Source organism: Lynx canadensis, chromosome B1 (genome assembly GCF_007474595.2).
Source record: "Lynx canadensis isolate LIC74 chromosome B1, mLynCan4.pri.v2, whole genome shotgun sequence".
Taxonomy (NCBI): Eukaryota; Metazoa; Chordata; class Mammalia; order Carnivora; family Felidae; genus Lynx; species Lynx canadensis.
In genome coordinates, this window is record NC_044306.2 from 30,061,843 (window position 1) to 30,082,893 (window position 21,051).

The 21,051-nt window shown below is 36.2% G+C and overlaps 1 protein-coding gene across 8 annotated transcripts in view; it reads left to right on the forward strand.

Annotated features, from left to right (window-relative positions):
• The window catches only part of NRG1 (neuregulin 1), a 1,119,525-nt gene that overhangs the window by 1,021,773 nt on the left and 76,701 nt on the right, over positions 1–21,051 (forward strand). The gene's annotated exons all lie outside the window — the stretch shown is intronic.

A 21,051-nucleotide genomic window follows, 5' to 3' on the forward strand; every position in this document is an offset into this window, starting at 1 on the left:
TTCTTTCTACTTCTTAGCAAGATTGATGCATGGGGCCTTATCCGGAAATGCAAAGGCTGATTTGATTAGGGACTTCTTTGTTCCAGGTACCTTGCATCAGAGAGCCTTCATAACAAATGAGGGCTTTCCTGGGGATAATTTTTAATCTACACTATAAGGAAAATCTTGCCTTAATTCATTAAAGTTCAAATGGCATCTATGGAATATAGCCGTTTTCATAATCAAGATGATTTTCATCTTAAAATGCTTAGAAATGTTAAGTAGCATACACACATAACCAGTTTCTTAATATCTTTTTTCTGTTTTGATTAAATATAAAAAATTTCTGAAAGCAGACACTAATACTTTCAACATTTTATAGATTCCTAAAGAATGAGTGTTTTAAGATGGACTTTCTAAAATCTCTCAATAAAAAAAGCGCTTTCAATTAAGCAACAATTTGGTTAGTTAATGCAATAAAAAGCAAACTAGTATGACTTAAGCATGTTTATATGATTAGAAAGTCATCATATACACTTGAAGTGAAAGAAAAGATTGGCTACCATTTTACTTTTCCAAATGCCCTTTTGGTACCAAATTGTCCTTCGTGGAGATGTCTTGACATTTTCCTTCTGAACCAGCCCCTGCTCTGCTTGCCTTGAAACCAGAATCATTCTTTCTGACCCTCTTCCAATATCCAATATGTGATTTTCATCTTCTACTTTTTTTTCATCATCAAACATTTTTTATTCACTACTTAAAACACCCTTTCTTAATATTGATCTCATCAGTCTGCTATTCTCTGTGTCTTCCTTCACTGTGAGAATATCTCACATGAAAGATACTGGCAACCCCGGAATCCCCAAATTCTCCTTCAAACCAACTAGTCCACATTTATGTTACTGTTTATAACAGCAGCACTCCGTAAATAAATCCAAATGTTCACCACTTATTGGTTAAATAAGTTGCACTGTATTATAGAATGGATATTTATGTAGCCAAAAGATTAATTTACATATGCATAGTGCATTTTTTATGAAAAACATGTATACTTCACTTACATATTGTCTTTCATCTGAACATCAAAAAGCGTCTTGCAATATTGACCTTCACAGCACCACTTTTCTGTTATTCTCATTCAAATAATAACCATAATAACAGCCATTAATATGATTATTGTAATTACGATTATTATGCTCTCTGAGGTAGTTAGCCCAGAGAAGCTAGAGAAGAGATCTGGCAAAGCATCCAAGTATTCCTGATGCCCATGTCACCCCCTCTTTATAAGCTGTGGATTGAAAGAGCTCTTTTTTCCCCCTTTTTTAATTAGCCTCAAATGATAAAGTAATTATTTGCTTTATAAAACAAGAATGTGCAAATTCTTCTCGCTGAACTTAAATGTCAGAATTGAGTTATGTTTATGAATAGGCACCCAATATGACCATAGTATTTACACGTATAATTAAAACAAATAACAAACCCCAAACATATCTTTTATTTAAATGGCTTAGTGTCAGACCACAAAGCAGATTATTTTAAAGCAGCCAAATGATTTCAGCAAACTGAGCAGATACCACCCCATCTAGTGTATGTGGTTTGATCATGAATCTTACTCTGTTAAGTAAAATCCCTTTCAAAACTTCATAAAGTTTTCAATTAAATTAATTATTATATAGATGTGGCACTGTTGTTAAGAGGGGATAGATAGAGTTTGTCGGTTTATCAGGTAAGACCTCTTTAAGTAGAGTTATAATAGAATCTGATGTTCTAAAGTCTTCTAGTTTATCAACAGTTGAATAGATTAAATGATACTTGTACGATGGACGAGAGCACATAACAAATAATTAAAAAATGGTTATGTTTTACAAATCACTGTCTACTATGTTTACAAGTCCTGTATTTTCTTTTGACGGGTTAGAAGAATAAATAGCAAGTTGTAAGCTTAAATTATGGCTCTTTGACGGTGGAAAATGGATTTTTAAAAAGCTATTCAGTCCTGTATTTTCTCTCATGTGGTCCGGTCCATCCCTTTCGAAAGACGGTAAGTCAGATACCTCCAGGAGAAGCACTTTCTGTCAGTTGACTGCAGCAGTGGGTTTGTGACTGCTCTATGAAAACCCTTTGCATTTCTCTGCATCATTTCTAAGGACCCATGAATCAGGCAGTGAACTGGAAGTATCCTGTTTCAAAATTGAGGTTATTTGACACTGCACCAGAATGACACTTGAGCTGAATGTTCTTTGTCCACTGCCATAAGGGTGCAAATGAAACTTTTCACTTACAAATGTAAGGTTCTTTATATGGATGGAAAAAATGCAATAGCAAGCCTTTTATGATGCTGAAATTCAGTGTATCATGATGAAAATTGAATAAAGCAATTTTAAGTCCTTTTAATGTATTGTACCCATGTCTGACTCCAACTTTACAGGAATATACTAGAACCAAAAGTATTTCTATGGAAGCTTCTATTATTTGTCCCTATTTTTTTTTTTTTAAATTTTTTTTTTCAACGTTTATTTATTTTTGGGACAGAGAGAGACAGAGCATGAACGGGGGAGGGGCAGAGAGAGAAGGAGACACAGAATCGGAAACAGGCTCCAGGCTCTGAGCCATCAGCCCAGAGCCCGACGCGGGGCTCGAACTCACGGACCGCGAGATCGTGACCTGGCTGAAGTCGGACGCTTAACCGACTGCGCCACCCAGGCGCCCCTATTTGTCCCTATTTTTAACCCTGTATGTACAAGTATCTTAGAAGAACTAAATATAATTTTGTATGCATGTTTGTTTTATGAATGCAGTTTAGTTTTATTTGTTTGTTTATTTATTTTTGAGAGAGGGCTCAAGTGAGCAAGGGGCAGAGAGAGAGAGAGAGAGGAGGAGAGAGAGAGAAGCAGGGCTCCAGTTCACCCGATGTGGGACTCGAACTCACAAACCATGAGATCATGACCTGAGCCGAAGTCAGATGCTTAAGCACTGAGCCACCCGGGTGCCCAGTTTTATATTTTTTTAACCGAGAAATTATGGTTTTGACATGCAAGGGGTTACCAGTGCTATCAAATGTGATTTCATTAAACAAACTGGTAATCATTCAAAGTCCAAGACATGTGCAGAAAGTAAAAAGTGATGTTTAATAAATCCAAGGAAGCATAAGTGAAATTCATTACTCATGCTAGGAAGCTCATGAAAATTTTCACCCACATCTCTCCTCACCATGAGCATTGACTCCCTTTCGGTCAGTGTGCAATTTTAGAGAACTTTCAAGGAAATTGATAGACAAGGAATGACAGCAGTGATTATTAACGTGCTGTTTTAAAGCTTCTCCATTACATTGGCACATGGCAACTGAAAAAGGTTTGGGACGCTTTCACTCAGACCATAACAACCTGCCTGATGGTCCTCTTAGAGCCACTGATACAACAGCCAAGCATTAAATGCCAGAAAGACCCAGGCAAGGCCAAGTGTCTGAATGTGGTACTGGTCCCTTCTTGTTTCATTCACAACAAATACAGTTTTTGAAGTGGTGACGATTTTACTTCCATTTTTTAGAACTACAGGAGTTACTAATAGTGTCTCGCAGTTTAAACTGTTCTCTGCCCCTCCCCCCTGGTGTTTTGAAGGTAAGGAAACTAAGACTGAGATGTTGAGTGGCTTGCCCTTGGCCTCACTAGGAGACGGTGACTTACCCTGCTTGAGCCCAAGTCTGTTTCCCAATCCAATGCTGTATCTGCTCCAGTGAGGTACTTGTCAATCATAATCTGTGGACCAAACAGATATAGATGATAGTAATAGAGCAGTCAGATTGGTTATTCTATGAGATGTCAACAGGAAAAAAGTGAGAGTGACAGTGCACAAAAAATGCAACGAGGAAATAATGGCTTTTGCAATACTGAGTTGGATACTCTATAACAGTATGGTACCATTTCTGTCACTGTCCCTAAAAAGAGCAAGGCCATGTCCACTTATGTTCTGGTGGAAAATTACTCTCTAGTGTTCCTCAGTCACCCACCAACCAAGCTGTATTTTTTTTTTAAAGTTTATTTGTTTGTTTATTTATTTTTTTTATTTATTTTTTTTTTTTATGAAATTTATTGACAAATTGGTTTCCATACAACACCCAGTGCTCATCCCAAAAGGTGCCCTCCTCAATACTCATCACCCACCCTCCCCTCCCTCCCACCCCCCATCAACCCTCAGTTTGTTCTCAGTTTTTAACAGTCTCTTATGCTTTGGCTCTCTCCCACTCTAACCTCTTTTTTTTTTTTTTCCTTCCCCTCCCCCATGGGTTCCTGTTAAGTTTCTCAGGATCCACATAAGAGTGAAACCATATGGTATCTGTCTTTCTCTGTATGGCTTATTTCACTTAGCATTACACTCTCCAGTTCCATCCACGTTGCTACAAAGGGCCATATTTCATTTTTTCTCATTGCCACATAGTATTCCATTGTGTATATAAACCACAATTTCTTTATCCATTCATCAGTTGATGGACATTTAGGCTCTTTCCATAATTTGGCTATTGTTGAGAGTGCTGCTATGAACATTGGGGTACAAGTGCCCCTATGCATCAGTACTCCTGTATCCCTTGGATAAATTCCTAGCAGTGCTATTGCTGGGTCATAGGGTAGGTCTATTTTTCCAAGCTGTATTTTTTATTGAGAGTTTTGAATTCACAGTATTTCATGGTGGGTTTTGTTTATTTTTTATTTTTCTGGTTTTGGGGGTTTTTTTGTTTGTTTTGTTTTGGGGTTTTTTTGTTTTGTTTTGTTTTGTTTGTTTTTGTTCTTCTATGGAAGAAGAACACTTCTTCCATAGTATATTACATCTAGTTTTTTGCACAAGATTTTTTTAAATCAGAAGTGAATTTTAATTAACACCCTTTACACATTAATTGAGAGAATGACTTTTATGGATGTACTCAAGCCTTTGACAATCGGATCTTTCATACAACTCCTTTTTTGTCTGAGAAATACTTACTGCTCAGATTTGAATGAGGGTAGTTTACCTGTCGAGAGATAGAGATATCCTGGTTGTAGTCAGGGGATTCTTAAGTGAGATATGTAATTCAAATTTAAACTGTCTGAATTTTTCATCTCTGCCTTTTATTGACCATCAGCCATATTCCAAAACTATTTTAAGTGCTTGAGAAGAGAGAATAGAGAGGAGGGATTGCCTGCTTTGTGTGGGTGTATGGGGGAAGTTGTTGGGGAGAGAAAGAGAAATGTTACACTAAAGGCAATTACAGTAAAGGCAATTACAGCTTTTAATGAGGGCAAATATATGATGGATAAAATACGGTAGCTTATTAATTATTTCATTAAATTAAATAAGAATTCTCTTGTTTGTCAAATACTCAAGAGTTTATCATGTTAATCTGGACTTCATTGAACTTACCAAATATAAAGGGACTTCTAGTCATTCTCTTTTCAATTGACTACACACCGAGAAAATCAGGAATATTTGCATACTTTGCCAACTCTTTTCACTCACTCGTTTGGGTTATATACCTGGAAGCATGACAGTAGTAATAGTTAATTAAGTTAATAATAATAGCAATTATTGTTATCATTTTAACAGTCATAATAGATGAGTGGGGCTGTGAAGGTCAGTATTGCAATAGTCAGACCCATCTGTCTCATTCTGGTGTTTTAATGACCACTTAATTGGTATCATCTGATGGTGATATAAAAGTTGGTGGCTCCGGTTCTTTCTATCGGATGACCTCATTGGTTTGGGAAAAGTCCAAGAGAAAGACACCTGGGAACTTGTTTCTGATAAGTCAGCCATCATGAACCACAACATGGACACAACATGGCCATATGTTGACCCTAATGAGGCTTTGTTTACTTCACTAGGTGGGGTTGTAGAACATTTTGCTCTCCACTGGCTCCTCTCTGTGGCAAACCTACTGTCATTTGAGTTGCCTTTCTCACAGTTAAGCTCTAAATTGCTCAATATAATAGAAGCTTACAAATCTCCGTTTTACTCTCAACTCTCCCATTTACTGGCCCTGCGTCCTTTGGCAATCACTCATCTACTTAAATTTTGCCATTTTCATTTTTTTCTCTCACTGCTGAAATTGATATAGTTCTCTTGTAAGGGTGAAGTGAGGTGATATATGTGCCTGAGATTTTGTCAACTTTAACAATGGCTGACATTTAATCAATATTAGCTATGGTTTTATCAAATATGCATATATTGGCTTATACCACCACCCTGTTCTCGACTTGTTCTGTGTGCCTGAGGAATGTCTAGTATGAGCAGTCAGTATCATAATTTGTTACTGTCATGTGGTTCTGGCAGGAAGAACAGCAGCAGTGTGAACAGTTGACTTTGCTCCAGTTCATCCCTAATGTCTTCCATTTACAGCAACTGAAGGGAAACAAAATATAAGTATGGGATTTGGGCCCTTGTTGATGTCAGTCTATCCAACTGGGCATGGTCAAGTCACTTTATATTACTTAAATTAATTACTTTAATTACTAATATTGTCTCCTTGACTCTAGACACTTGATCTTCCTTATCTCCTCATCATCTGTAGGCTTTGTAAGTGCTAGATTCTCAAGAAATGTTTGGTTTTTTTTCATTGAGTAGTGTTTAATTTATTAAGTACTTATTTACAGTAGGAATGTTCTAGACTTTGGGGCTGTGATCAACGATGAACCAAATCTACAATCTACTTTATAACAATAAAGAAAAATGTTTGGTATTTTCAGAGATGAACATGGAGAAGTAAGAGTGAGTCTAATGCAGTCTAATGGAGTTTTGGCTCAGAATGTCTGTTCCAGTTTTATCCTAGTGTGACTTCCTTTTCCTGTGGAGAGTAGAAAGCTAAAACAATTTCTTCAAGCCCATTATAGCTGGTGATCCAAGTGTGATTCAGGTTCCACATCAGATGCAATTGCAGTGAGACTTGAAAATGGAACTCAGATAAATGCGATATTGGGCATGTATTTTATCATTGTGGATTATAGCAAATATGTTACGGTTCTGGAGCCAACCTGTATTTCCGAGACCTGCTGATTTAGCAGAAATGCCTTCCTGATAGTAGAAAAGGTGGGATCCTGGAGCTGTAGTGGCAGCTTTCTGATTTTGCACATGGGTTTTCCTGATTGGAGCACGGTGATGCTGTTCTGGAACCAGTAACTGTGAATATAGCAGCTCCGACTGAGGTGGTTCTATATTTATAGATGTAAAATAGATGTATGTTCTGATTTGATGAGCAGCTTCCTGATCATGGCAGGATTAAGCAGCACCTTTGACAGCCTGGTTCTGCAGTATAGACTTGAGAGTAGGTTCTAGAATCCCATCCTCCAGACTTTTGTTTATTTTTGCTTTTGTTGCTTTTGTTTTTGGTGTCAGAGTCAGAAAACCACTGCCAAGACCAGTGTCAAGGAGTTTACTGCCTATGTTTCTTGTGGGAGTTTTAGGGTTTCAGGTGTTACCTTTAAGTCTTTAATACATTTTGAGTTAATTTTTGTGTATGGTCTAAGACAGTGTAAGACAGTTTCATTCTTTCGGATGTGGCTGCCCAGTTTTCTAGTGCCATTATTGAAGAGACTGTCCTTTTCCTTTGGTTCCTTTGTCATAAGTTTATTGACCATAGATGCATGGGTTTATTTCTGACCTGTCCACTCTGTTCCATTACTCTGTGTGTGTGTGTGTGTTTATGCTAACACTATATTGTTTTGATTACTATAGCTTTGTAATGTAGCTTGAAATCAGAGAGCATGATGCCCCCAGTTTTTTTTCTTCTTCCTCAGGATTGCTTTGGCTATCTTTGGTGGTTCCATACAAATTTTAGAGTTATTCTGTTTCTATGGAAAATGCCATTGGAATTTTGATAGCAATTGCATTGAATCTATATATTCCTTTGGGTAGTATGGACCTCTTAACAATATTAATTTTTCCAATCCATGAGCATGGATTATCATTCTAATTATTTGTGTCCTCTTTTATCTTTTATTAATGTCTTGTAGTTTTCAGTGTACAAGTCTTAGGTCGTAACTCTACTTCAAGTTCTGTAAAAAGCAGGGACTTAGTCTTATCTTTTCGTCATCCATAGTGCTTTGCAAGTACTAGATTCTCAAGAAATGATTTTTTTTAATGAATGGCTTTCTGTTTACTTGAATAATATGGAGAGAAACTGAATTATATTTGTAATATGTGCCAAATCTTTAACGTTTGCTGTTCATTGATCATACTCTCTTCCAAAGGTGAGTAATTTTGAAAAATGTTAGTAAATATTTAATCTTACTCTTTCCAAAATTGCCTAGCTTCTCTTTTTGGTCATACTTTAACAACACGGGGTTTGGGGTGCTGACCCCATGCAGTCTAAAATCCACATACTATTTTTGACTCCCCAAAAGCTTAACTGCTAATAGCCTACTGTTGGCTGGAAGCCTTAAAATAACATAAACAGTTGATTGACACATATTTTGTATGTTATATGTATTATATACTGTATTCTTGCAACCAAATAAGCTAGAAAAAAGAGAATGTTAAGAAAATCATAAGGAAAATACATTTGCAATACTGTACTGTATTTATCAAAAAAAAATTTTTTGTGTTAGTGGACTCATGCAGTTAAAATCCATGTTGTTCAAGGGTCACCCATATAATTAAATTAGATAGTTTGAGGAATATGTTCAACCTCACCATTTCTCTGCAGCATGAAGACTTCAGATGATCATTAAAATATTTAATTCCTTCAAAATCTTCATTCAATCATTTATATTCTCTGGAATTTCTCCCAGAGAGAAAATATGCATATTCCCTTGCCTCAAGCATATTCAAGTATATTCCACTTGCCTCATAGACCATTGAGACCATGTAACTGAAAGCAGAATGTATCAGCTTCTCCCCCAAATTCACTGCAAACCCTGTAATTACTCTTAGGAAGTTAATATAGGCACATTTTTAACACTGACCAAAACTTTTTCCCCCTAATGAAAAAATCTTTTCCTCTTTGACTCTACCTAGTCACACCTGTCAGTAAGAAAGGCAGATTTTGTGTCTTTTGCTGTCACCTTATCTTTTCAGCGTAGATTCTGTTTACAAACACCTTCTAAATTCTTGATCTTTTCTGCATTGATCACATTATATTATAGATAAATATAAACAAATACTACTTTATCTCCTATGTTGGTAAATCATGTATATTGTTTATTGAGATGTTGGTCATTAAAAAAAAACTATAGATTAAATTACGTTTAAATTGTTTTCAAGTCAAGTGGAGTATACATTTACATTTCACAACAGTACATCTTGAAAATCTCATGGGATTTTTTTCAGCTAATGTTCTAAGTCACTGATCTCAAAGAGACTACTTAAAAAGGGTGAGGTGGGGGGAGAGCAGAGAATGTGCTTAGGGCTTAGGAAGCAGAAACAATAATAACGTAAATGTCACCTGTGGTCTAAGATTGCTATCAGCAGTAACTATTTTTGCTATTAGTCTTACAGCCTACATTCAGCAGATTTTTTTTTTTTCTCTTGGCATTGTTTTAAATGACTGGTGTAGACTTTCTTACTCTGTTTGAGTCCAATTAATAGTTCTTTAAAGTACTCATCCCTGGCTTTATATGATGGTCAGCTTTAATGAGCTCAGAAATACTCTCATTATATACAAGGCTTTTGAAATAAGCTCCTGTCGAAATCAATTGTATCACTTTCTTCAAAGCAATTAACATAAGAATAAAGGAGGTTAAATTAGACTTCCAGGCTTTGGTGAAATTAATTAATATTACTTTACCGGTGGGGATAAGAAGTAGATAACCATTTTCATTACTTTATTTGGAAGTGATTGTCACATGCAGCAAATGGACTAGTGCAAAGTTACATGCTGAATCTCTGGTATCTTTTAAATCTCTGTATTGCAAGAGATTTTTGCATAATTTTAAAAGTACAGGATTAAAAAGTGTAAATTGATTGGTGAATTAAGCTGGGTAAAAGTTGGCCATTATACACCAACAACTGCTTGAGTAGGATGAAAATTGAAAAATATAAGGAAGAAAATGGCATAGAAAAGTAAAAAACAAATATCTTTATTAGATTATAAGCTATCTGTTATCGCTAAAGGAAGACTAATTTGTCTTTTCATACTTATTTTTGTACATAAAAGATGCAATGTTCTGCACCCATCATAGTTTCTAGAATTCCAGAACTATAAATGCCAATAATTTAAATGTATTGATTAAGGGTTTAGTTAACTCTTAACAATATATAGTACCTGTTTATTCTCTAGATTATAGTTTTAATGTTATAAATGAAATACAACTTTTCAAAATTGGAAAGAGGTCCATACCATTCTTTTATTGCTCAGTAATCCTCTGAGCATGATAAATTTGGTTGTCTTTCTCAGAAGAATTAAGTATTTAGCTCCCTCAAAAAAGCCCCTTTAATTTTTTATCCTAATATGGGAACAGATCAAATGTAGTCCCCTCCCCTTCCTGCCATTGTAGTATAATATAAAGTTGCTCTACATTATAAGATACCACACTACTATTCAGAATTCATTTGACTGGTCATTTGTTACCAGAATGATCGGGTATTTATTTTTTAAGAAGCTGAGGGGTCAAGGCAGTTAACATGGCTTTAATTCAACATGTAGTGAGCCGTGGCTAAATTGTAACCCTAAGCTGTTTCTCTGGTCTCATATATTCACTTCCTTGAGAGCAAAATAATAAGTTCAGAGTATTCCTGAATGGAGACACGCTCATTTTGATGAGAATGAAGGGGATTTTTGCTAATGAATTTGTAAGTATGTTTGCTCCTGTGAGCTAACTATCCTTATTACCTTACTCCTCTCTCATTGGTTAGAAATAAAGAAAATTTGATTGCTTTCAAAATAATAAAATATTATATTATTTTGGACATTGAGGATCTCTGTCATGTTGTAAATGAAACTGTGACATTTCACCTTTTTGTTAATCCTTCAGTTTTACCTTTGGTTACATTTAAATATGAAGGTAAAGAGTTGAATTTGGTATAGGGTCTAACATCATACCACATCCTTAGTAACAGGTTATTATGAATGTGTCTGATGGTTGGTTGAGTAGAAATGATCTCCAGTTCCACATTTCAACATGAATGCACTGTGGGTGGAATGATAACTCCACTCATTTAAGCCATATTAACCATTACCATAGATCTAGAGTGATGAGTTGTTCCTGTTTGCCTAGGACTGAGGGAGTTTCCAGCACAGGGATTTTCCATGTTAAAATTGGGACTGAGGGGTTGCTGGAGATGCTGGACTTTTAGTGGTAAAACCATGAAAGTCCCAGACAGGTGGCACGAGTGGATCACCCTACATACACAGCTTTTACTGCACAAAGTAATTCAAATGAATCCACTTTGCAAGACATCATTTAATTGGCCCCTTTGAGAACATGATTTCTATGAACATGTAGATTTAGCCATTAATGACTGAGATCAAGGATTTTGCTTAATGGAGACAGATGTCATGTTAACATGACAACAGTGGTAACCCTTTATTGATCACAGGACTGAATCTTTGTGAAGATAGCTAAAGATAACTTTCTCTGAAATCTTTCCTGATATTTGCCCCCCAGGAAGAATTTGCCATTACTTTCTTTTTACCGCCAATGTGCCTTGTAACAAAATTTATTATAGTGCTGATAAACCTCACTATTATCAGCACTATAGTGCTGATAAACCTGTACTAGACTACAAGCTTCTATAGGAGGATAGAATCTGCCTTTTATATATCTTCATATGCCTAGCATCTAGTGTTTTTAATAAATAAATCAATTACCTATGTATTTTCTACTTTTCAAAATAGTACAATAAAAGATACGGCATTTCTTATCCTTATTCTAGTGATGGGAAACTCAAAGATCCGAGATGTTACATAACAAGTATGAGAACACAATGTTAATAAATGATGAAGCCAAAGATGGAAAATCAGATCTAATTGCAAAGCCCATTCTTTCCATTACTCTGTATTAAATAATTCTGACCGACACAGCTACTTGGAAGATCCCCTCCTTTCAAGGAGGAGAGTAGGAATCAGCAGTACAAACTAAGACTATGTTAGTCTTGTCATGGATACTGATGAGGGTTTTCTAGTAATCTGCACAGTAGATTTTATACAAAATTGCTTTGGGAAGGAAGTGATCAAATTAAAATTCAGTCAGTGCCGGGACGCCTGGGTGGCTCAGTTGGTTAAGTGTCTGACTTTCGATTTTGGCTCAGATCATGATCTCATGGTTCATGAGTTCAAACTGCATTGGGCTTTGCACTGACAGTATGGAGCCTGCTTGAGATTCTCTCTCTCTTTCTCTCTCTCTCAATCTCTCTCAAAATAAATAATTAAACATTTTTTAAAAATACAACCAGTGCTGGTATGTTTAGATAAGGAAATCAGAATACATGCTGCAGTTAGGCAGAAGGCTCTGTTATCTGTTCCCTTGGGTCACCATTAAACTTTTTTATTTTTAAAGGCACAGTGACGTGGCTGTCCCTTAAGAAATCCTATAGTACCCCTAATTCACTGTGTCCACTCCTTCTCTTCCATCTTTTCCTATGTGTTGCATCACATTGTTTTACGTATTAACTGGGAACTGAAGACAATAAAATGCTAATATTATATATAAAGTACAGTAAAGTAGCATAGACCTATATGAAGAATATATTTATGCTACCACCTTTTAATCTATACAGGGATGCATTAATTATTCAGCAAAACAAAACAAAAAAGACTTTCCCAGCTTCTTGAAAAATATTTGTATACAAAGTTTCATAATAATTAGCTCTTGGTGTATTGTTGTCATATGAATGCTGTGATTCATGCAGATGCAGGATATTTATAAAAACTAACCACCTGAGAGTAAGTATACATAATGACTGCAGTTTCTATGACACGAAAACAGTGACCCATTTATTAAAGTCCGTTATGCAGATATGGAGGGGACTTTAAAGACATCCCAAAATATTTGTCAGGAAATAAATGTTTAATATATCGAATCCTCAGTGTAAAAAGAGATAAACAGTATAAACGTGTGCAGAGTAGATACGAATTTGATATCTATATAGGGAGGACCTACTATTGGGAGGTACTGTATTTCAGGAGTATTTATATTAATGAAAATTGTGATCAGATGAAATAAAATTTGTCATATTTTACATTTTGGGAAAAAATTGATTATAGATAAAATGTGTTGTGAGTGACAAGTAATAGAAAGCTTTGCCTTTAAAATAAGCAAAATAAGGGGCACCTGGGTGGCTCAGTCAGTTAAGCATCTGACTTTAGCTCAGGTCATGATCTCATGGTTCATGGGTTTGAGCCCTGAGTTGGGCTCTGTGCTGACAGCTAAAAGCCTGCTTTAGATTCTGCGTCTCCCTCTCTCTCTCTGCCTCTCTCTTTCATTCAACAATAAATAAACATCAAAAAAATTAATAAAAATAAAATAAGCAACACTAATGTAATTCTTTTTTACAAGAATTACATTAAATAGTAGGTGATGTGGAATCTTAGGAAATTATGCTCTTTTTATCTACAAAGAAGCCCATTCATGTGCCTTAAGCAATACTGATAAATATTTAGTTTCAAAACTGTAACTTAAAAATCTAATTTTCGGGGCTCCTGGGTGGCTCAGTTGGTTAAACATCGACTTCGGCTCAGGCCACAATCTCACGGTTCCTGAGTTCGAGCCCCACGTCGGGCCCTGTGCTGTCAGCTTGGAGCCTGGAGCCTGCTTCAGATTCTGTGCCTCTCTCTCTGCCCTTCCCCTGCTCACACTCTGTCTCTCTCTCTCTTTCTCAAAAATAAATAAAAAACACTAATTAAAAATAATTTTTTAAATCTAATTTTCAGTACTTTACTTATCTGTGTCTTAGTTGTTTACATATTAGGGAAAAAACACGTTTTTTATATTCATCTATCTTCACATTACCATCAGGAATACAAGCACTGAGAACACTGATGAGTATAATCTGTTTTACTTAGTCAAATTGTATAACAAGCCTGGAAGAAATCCAGGCTAGCATCCTGTTTGGCCCCTAGTGGTGGGCCAGTAAATACAAATGTGTGGTACTCTATATTCATATAAAGAGGGATCTAAAAGCTGAACCTAGGCAAGTCAAACAGTAGACTTCTATCTCAAAGAAGGAGACATCTGAAAACCACCATTGCGCCTCACTATTTAAAGCTATATTCTATAATACACTTCCATAATTTTTATGCATTTGTTTTAGTTGTGCCCTTTTTCTTCCAAATTGAACATACTGTTAGCTTGCTTAAGTGCAGTACATTCATCATTTAGTATATACGTATTAAGTTTGCCATTGCAACACAAGTACACATGTGAGCATAAAGTGCTCAAATAGTCAGGGATTACCTGAACCTAAACCATGTATAACAAGTGAGCTTTTGACACTTAAATTATTTTGAGGTAGTTTTTCAGTTTAATAAATCTCACCTGCTTGTTTATTTATGTATCAGCCCAATCCCAAGGGTTCTCATCCAATCGGATCCTCATAACCACCCAAGGACTTAGGTTCTATTACTAACCTGTTACTGTTTTAGTTGAGGAGAGAGATTTACCCAAACTAGTAAGTAGTAGATTCCAAGCAGTCCCCTTCCAGAGCCCCTCTGCTCTGTAACATTAGGCTGTTACAGAAAAATCCAAGGAAAGATAATAAAATTTCGCCTTCATGTGCTGAAAGAGATGTAGACACTTCAGATGACTTAAGAGAACACAGAGGACTTAGCAGTTAGTTCTTTGTAGTTCTCTATGCAATGCAGTGTAGTTCAGTAGTTCACAACTTTACAGTTCAGTTTGGGAAGAGAAAGAGAGAGAAAAATGAATGTTCTGCACACAGAGTATCATATCTGGTGAGACAAATCAAGGGAGACCTTGAGTGCACAGTACGGTTTTGAAAAGGAAAAAGCAGTGAGGAGGAGGAAAAGCATTCAAGTTTCGGAGGTAGAAACGTCTGCCATCAGCTTTCCATGTGGCAGGATCATAGGTCATTTCAAGCAAAGAACACATGTAGGGAGAGAGAGGCAGGTAAGACTGCAGTCATAGTTTGGGTCTCATTGGAAAGGACTTGAAATGCTAGGTTGAAGAATCTGAACTTGACTGGGTAAGCATCAGAGGCACTGTGATGTTATATTTAGCAGGAGAGATTGGTGCATTCAGCCTATTAGGATTAACTGGACAGGATGTATAAGAATTATATACTTAGAGAGTATAAATATAAATATATCTTCTCCAAAGGAGAATGTTGAACTTCGAACTTGCATACTGTACTCCATTCTACTAGGTAGAAGAACTTTATGTTTTAGTTCTTTCTCATTTAAATGGGCAGTTTACTGTTTTTCATATGCTTGCTCTTAGTCGTTCTCCACTTACTGTCTCTTTTCAGGAAAAAAAAAATTCAGTGCATTAATATCCATAAGAACTTATTTTAAATGATTTGTTTGTAACCATCTCTAGGTTCTTTCCAATCATGCTAAATAAAGAACTAAGACCATAGTACATTCAACTGAACTGAATTCCTGAAGCCCCAGTTAGTAACTGGAAGCATTTGATGATGTGCCAAAATGTCTCGAGTTCTTCTGCCTTCCATTTACTACCTTTTGACCTGTGGCATTGACATCGTAAACAGAATTCAGAGTAGGGAGAGCCATGGTCAGATGGCTGTCCTGAAGTAGTCTGTTGTCGGCAGATGGCCACGTTATTGAGTGTCCTGCTCTCTCTCTCTCTCTCTCTCTTTATGTATCTCTCTCTCTCATTTTTTTTTACGAATTCACAATGTGTTTTTTAAAAAGTTTTAAATATAAAAAACATCATAATTACCTATCATGCCAACATAACAAAAAGATATACTTCCTCCAGGCGTTGACAGGTCATACTGTATTTATGTCCAGAGATTAATAGCAGATACACTGCTATTATTTTCGGTAATAGCAGCAATACCTAATTTAAGCACACTCTAGCAGCAGATATGTTTTTATCTCTCTATCACATTAATATCTGAACCATTGTTTTACTTGTCTCCACTTTTTTTTTTTTTAATTTAAATTCAAGTTAGTTAACATACAGTGTAGTCTTGGCTTCAGGAGTAGAACCCAGTGATTCATTTCTTACATATGACACCCAGTGCTCATCCCAGAAAGTGCCCTCCTTAATGCCCATCATCCGCTTTTTTTTTAATCTTCCGAAAAGTAACCTTTTTTGCTTTTCAGTTCATTTTCAACTTGTTTTAACAGGTTATATCCATTGATTTGTTGGACACTGAGTCCTCTGAATTTATAATAGCCTTTGCCGGTTTAATTTCTATCTAGAATCATACACACAGATCCTGATCTCAGTGAGTCAAATGAATGAAAGTCACACAGATTTATAGCAATTAACTTTTCTCCTTTTTCTCTTTTATTACTTATCAGCTAGTTATCCTTTTACTGTATAACTGACTAGTGATACTACGCTCTGAGTAACTATTTTTCCTTATTACATGTGATTGTGTGTTCAATCCAAGCACCTAGACTTGAAATATTCTTGTGTATTTAAGAAAAGAATTGATTTGTAATGTGAAAAAAAAAATGCCACTTTTTTTTTTTATAACACTTGTGTGACACTGTGACCATTATGCTTCTCAGGAAAAAAAAATGTATAAACACGTATGATCCATATTGTTGAGAATTATAAAGTAATCTTGCTGTGAAAATGGATAAGAAACCTAGGTTTTCACCAGGCGCCAGTCAAGAACTGGTTTGTTTTTAAAAACACTACCTATAGAAATGATTTATTCTGAAACTGAATTATCCTTTATTGCCTTCGAACATCCTATTGGTGACACTTCTATACTGGCAGAGAAATCTAGGTAATATGGAAAAGCTACCGGTCTACACCTACTGATTAAGTCACTGCCAGGCATTGACTGGATAAATAAATACCTCCTTGGGAACATCTATATGCTCTTTGCTATTACAAGAATTACATGGGAAAGAGCCACAGAGATTTTTAGCCTAACTGCCTTGTATTAAATGAGAAAACTGCTGTCTGTAGAGATTAAAAGCCTTCCTCGGAGCCACAGGAGCCTGTTAGTGGAAGGAAGGACCTCGCCCTCAGCTGTTCTGTGCCCTCAAGTCCACTGTTGTTTTCATTCTGGTTCTCATGTTCTGTAGCCAACCTTGAGTCCTGAATTTGGGCAAGTAGTAAATATTTAATGCAGAACATGAATTTGAGGAATCAAATGAAAAATTACAACCAAATGCAGAATATCCTCATTAGTTAGTAGCAATTTTGTGATCTAAAGATTTCAAAAAATGAATTCAGTGCCATTCAGTGGATGTTACTACAGAAAATGAATGAAGGGCAGGAGTGGGGGTGGTGAGGGGGGTGTCTTGTCATGGGCAGAGTTAGGTGGGAGTTGGTTTTACATTCCTGAAGATTCACAAAGCACTTTAGCATATACAAGAGTGAGGAGTCCTGAATTACAATAACCTACTTTTAAATCCACAGTTTCTCTAGAAGCTTGCCAGTGGTGTGGGTTGTTTTTGTTTTTGTTTTTGTTTCTTTCTCTGAATACCTACTTACTTTGGACATAGAGTTCTTATGGAAATATTAGACTAACTACTAATGAATAAACCAAAAGAAAAATACCCAAAATAGGAGTCTTGTAAGCTTTGTTTTGCTTCCATATTTTTAGTATTATAATGGGAGCAAATACCTGTTATACCTTGTGTTAAAAATTATGGTAATTGGGTGTTCATTTTATTTCAGTTCCTCTCAGAATAAGGTGGGTTTTTTTTTTTCCCTTAAGTTTGGGCAAAGTAAGAGTTGTAGTCACTGTATTGGAATTTTGTTTTTCAAGGTATAGTTTTACGACGCATAGTTTTCAACACGACAGGACTAAAAAGAGATTTTATGATGCCTAAAAGATATAGTAAGTTTATTCAAACTTAGTCGTGAGGAAAATATTCCTGTAGCATACCGTTAGTGTTGTAATACATGCTTCTCCCTGCTTTTACTTTTCAGGATATATTTTCTGAAAAGTTCTTTTTTAGAAGTAAAATCTCACATGCTACAGAACTATAGGGAAATCCCCTTGGCCACTTGGAGTATCTCTGACACTTGTCATGGAGAAGGCAGCACGTAGTGTTTCCCGGGTGTATACTGTTTTTATTTTTCTGTGTACAAAATATTAGAATAATAAATAGTTAATGGTAAGGCTTGTGGACATGAAAACTGTTGTCTGTAATTTATATGAAATTTATGTAGCAAAACATAACTGTTCTTCTTTAAGAAACTCTCCTTTGTCAATTTTACAGTCAATTTCCAAGTAAGTCAGTAACTGAGTTTAGAATAAAAACTTAAACCTTAGAATAAACACCTTATCTAAACTGATTTAGAAAGCACGTATCTTGACAAATATCGAGGGAAATTCATAAACTCTGGAACGAAAAGAAAAAATGGCAATGTCAGCTATACTTTTAGTGTAATTTATATTTAACCTTTTATCTTTATAATAATAAATATTATCACAGCCAGTTCAAGCAGGCAACTTTAATTTACATCTGTTGGTTAAAGGCTTTAGCTTTTGTTTATGCATGCAAGAATTCTGACTTTTTAAGATTAGCTTCAAATTTTTGGATCCGTTCCACGAAGAAACATATTGTTGTTAAGTGCGGGCAAACTTGAGAACCTCACCATTTCTGCGTTTATGACCAGGAGCCAGCAGAGTCGTTTTCATGTTTATTTACTCTTGTTTTAGTGTGTCATATCAGTTGACAGTATTCAGGGCTTATGTTGATCCAAGTTGCCATAAAGCAAGGGAATGCAGGCTACAGAACTGTCAGGGGGTCTCCGCACCACAGACCAGCGCAATTTAAGAAAAGCCTTTGCAGAAGGATTCAGTGTCAGTTTTGGAAATTGACTGTAAAAATGCAAATTGGCCTTCACTTTGCAGTCTCTGGAACAAAAGAGGTGGAAAGTGAGGAACCGTCAAACAAGCTGAACGTACTTTTAGGCAGAGTTGATTTCATGAAGACAAAAATAGGGTCCCATTTGCTCATTCACAATAGATATTCAGACTGGATATTCTGCAGTCTGTGTTTTATTGGAGCCTGCAATGCCCCCAAGAGAAGGGTCACCTCATTCTAATTCATCCTAATGTTTCCCCTCCTTCCTACACAGGGACGTCTTCCAATGCTCCTCACTCTGCAGGGTTAGGAGGAAAGACTTCCTCTGACCAGTCTCTTCTGTCACCTTTGTACTTTACGCTGGTGAAATGCTACTACATTTTGATATTTGAGTGCAGATAGCATTCGTGTCTCCTGTGGACTTACCGTGTGCTGTAGCCAGGAATTCGGTCTGCATTCCTTTTTCAAATCCTGGGGCTCTTCTAATTTACTTCATGAGTGAAAATGAATTCTAGAATCCCCAGGTCAGGGGGACAAAAGGAACAAACCAGAAGATGCATAACATTTTTTTAAAATTTTTCTCATGCCTATACTTACCTCTCCTTAAATGTTACTCACAATCAAAGAATTGTTTTATTTCAGAGAATATTTGGTGTCTGCAGTTTGTGCCTTTAATCTGTCTCATCAAAATAACATGATTTTCTTTTTGCTTTCTCAAGAGGTATTCCACTTTTAAGCAGAGTCTTGAGTGAGGTATTTTAGGAGAGCTAACCTTTTCATTTGTACTGGTAAGTTACTTGTATGGATAAATGACTTACATTTTAATGGAACTGAGGTATCTTCATCTTGCTTTTTTTTATTCTGCTTGCTTTCTTTATATATTTTTCTATTATTAAGAAAGGAATGAGAGGTATTTTTTGAGGAAATGATCCTAAAACACCACTTTTTGATAATTAACATTTTCTTCAAATATGTTTGGGGAGAACCTTCTTGATAGTCTCAGATTTGAGCAGGTCGCGTTATTCTCAACATTGATTCTCAACATTGATTTTTCTTTTGACTACTCTCATCAATTTGAACATTTTATTGTGAAATATCCAGTAAATTATGAGAGCAGAGAGCTAACTAGGTAGGTGGTATAAATTTGGGGCAGTTTTGACACTACTGACCTTTTCAGAAAAAAACAGACACAGACTCTAGTCTGAGTTGAATCCAATTGCTAAGTAACTACAGTTTTTATTGAAGTTAAGTTTTGTTTTGAGATACTTGTGGATCTACATACAGTTGTAAGAAATAATACAGAAAGATCCCATTTATTCCTTGCCATGTTCCCCATGCAGGATATTGATGTTGATTTCGTCAAGTGTAGAACATTTCCATCACCGCAAGGAATAGAACTATAAAGCAGGAATTACATAGATTTTGAGCGATTTCCCGATTCCAAATTCTTCAGTACTAAAAATTTTGACACCTGGACACACTAACAGCAGGGTTTTAGAGAAAAAAATCATTTGGCTAGGTCAGTAAGCCTGCATTCGTATCTCAGCTCTGCCACTAAGACTGTTTAAGCACTTTATGGGAGTCACTGCCTTGTCGTGCTAGAATTTATTCTTTTGTAGGGACTTGGTCTAAGTCAGTGATTCTCAACCAGAGAGGAAGAGAGCGATGTCTTTATCTGCTGTGAAGTCTTGTCAGGATCTTGGGTTGGGGGGGCTTTTCAGACCCAGCGAAACACCTTTCCGTCCACGTCTCTACCTGCACCTCCACCTTCGCCGCATGCAGATTCTGCTTTTGGCTCCCAGACGTCTAAGATTTCGACTCCCTCATCCTCCATGGAGAACTGCTTCTGAAAACAATTAAATATGTTACTCGTGGGCTGTAGATACAGTTTGCCAATGACTGGTCTCCAGCATCTCCACGCTACTTTTCAGCTTGAAAATAATAAGAGAAAAATTTCTACAAAGAACATTGAAATCTTTCTGCTTCATAGCACCCCCAGTTGATGACTCATAGGACTGGAGAAAAATGTGCTGAATTTCGGAACCAGTTTTAGAATGGTGTATGAGGAAGGTCTCCTCCAAAAGGGATGTGATAGAAATGACATTTGAGGAAATATAGGGATACTCCTACAGAAATCAAATTTGGTAAATCAACAAACTGAAAAAAAATGAGTCACTCAGCGTAAG